The following is a 2500-nucleotide window of genomic DNA, read 5'->3' as shown; positions in this document are numbered from 1 at the left end:
TAATATATTATTATATATACATATATATATATTTGATAAGGGGGGGGGGGGGGGGGAGGTGGGAATATTTATTTATATATATATACTATATATATAGCTGATAGTATATATTATATAAATATACCCCCCCTCCCCCCCCACCAACCACACACACACACATATATATCTAATTATATATTTATATATATATATATATATATATATATATATATAGAATATACATATAATATAAATATATCATTTTATATATGGTATGGACATATATATCTATAATCTAATTCTATCTATCCTATAGAATCTAATCTATCTATATATCTATCTATCTATCTAATCTATCTAATAATATTATATATATATATATATATATATATATATGTGTGGGTTGTGTGTGTGTGTGTGTGTGTTGTGTTGGTGTGTGTGTGTGTGTGTCGTGTATGGTATATAATATATAAATATAGTATATATTTATATATATATAATATATATATATATTTTATATATGTAATGCATATATATATACTATTTCTATATATCTATCTATCTATCTATCTATCTCTCTCTCTCTCTCCTCATCTCTCTCTCTCTTCTTCCTTCCCTCTCTCTTTATCTCTCTCAGTCACTCGTCTCTCTCTCCACTCTTCTCTCTATCTCTCTTCCTTTCCTCTGCTCATCTCTTCTCCTCTCTCTCTCTCTCTATAATATATATATATATGAATTATATGTTTATGTTGTGTGGTTGTGTGTGTGTGTGTGTGTGTGTGTGGTGTGTGTGTAAGTGTGTATGTAACTATTATATATAAATATATATATGTATATTTATTGTATAGTTATATATATATAAGATATATATATTCATTATGATTATATATTTACATACATATATATATATTAATATATATATATTTTATATTTAATATATAATATTTATATAATATTTTTTATATAAATATTTGCATATATATATGTAATATAGATTATTTAATAAACTAATATATATATAATAATGGTTTTATATATAAAATAAAAATATATATATATATATATAATTATATATAATGTTTATATATATATATAAATATATATATAGATATATATATACTATATATATATATATATATATATAATTATATAAATATAATAATATAACATGCATATATGTATATATATGTGTATACTATATAATATATTTTTATATATATATATATTTAATACATATGTATAATTTATATATAAGCATATTATATACATATATATATTTATATATATATATATATATATATATTTATATAATATATAGAGAATATAATATATATATATATATATCATAAATCAACATTATGCGTTTATAAGTATGTATATATATATATATATATTATATATATATATATATCTTATATATATATATATACATATATATATATATATATATATATATATATATATACATTTATATATATTTTATATATATATTGATAGAAGATATATCATATCAAATATGCATATAAATTATATAATATATACATATATATATTAATTTAATATATATATATATATATATTTTTATAATATATATTTTTACTATTATACCTATTATATCGATGTATATATATCATATAGTTTTTTCATATTTATATATATATATATATATGAATATCTTATATCATTATATGTACACACACACACACATACACACACGTGTGTATGTCTGTCAGCTGGTGTACCTGAACCTGTGTGTGTGGGTTAAACTCCTTGCAATTGCATTAACATATACTTGTTATAATGTCATTAGAGGGAGAAGAGGAAGAAAATCCTGTTAACGGAAATTTACCGAAACCGCCGTGTCCCGAATTTGATTAAACCTCCTATGTACACAGCAAACCTGCAGTAGGTCCCTTTGATCTTACCAGTCAGCAAGTAGCCAGATCGTCTACCTTATTTCTTCTCTATTTACCCAATTTCTAACTTGCCTTATATTAATTTTCCACAGTTGCTACTATTTCTGTGTCAATATTGTCGATTTTCATCTGTTTCAATTATCACGGGACCAACGACCCCCCTCCCCTCACCCCCACCCCCATCCCCCCGGCCTCGCCTCAAGCCCCCTCCAGCGTAACAGCTACCTTCGCGCGCAAGCAGCCTTCCACCTTCAAAAACCTTAGGACTCAATTAACGTCTTTCCTGCGTCTGTGCGATACCCTCTAAGCGCCGCCGCCTTATCTGTATCCGGCCTCTCTGTCGCTCCCCCGGCCGGAAGCTGATAATAGAGTTGTGGTTCGCTATCAGGCGATGTAGAGGTATTTATCACGTACGGCCGAGCTCTGTTTTTCCTTTGTTGAACCGGGCTCCCAGGGCTGGTGATGGTGGGGGGGGGGGGGGCGAGTCGAGGAGGATGAAATGGCAGAAACGAAGAAGAAAGGAGAAGAGGAATAAATGAGAAAAGACCTTCAGATGGGACAAGGAAGTGTGATAGAGGGAATCAAGGGAAGAGAGTAGAAGGTAG

Source organism: Penaeus japonicus, unplaced genomic scaffold, assembly GCF_977035675.1.
Source record: "Penaeus japonicus unplaced genomic scaffold, GWHDUDI00000001_assembly GWHDUDI00000004, whole genome shotgun sequence".
Lineage (NCBI taxonomy): Eukaryota > Metazoa > Arthropoda > Malacostraca > Decapoda > Penaeidae > Penaeus > Penaeus japonicus.
Note: the sequence above shows the minus strand (reverse complement) of the source record.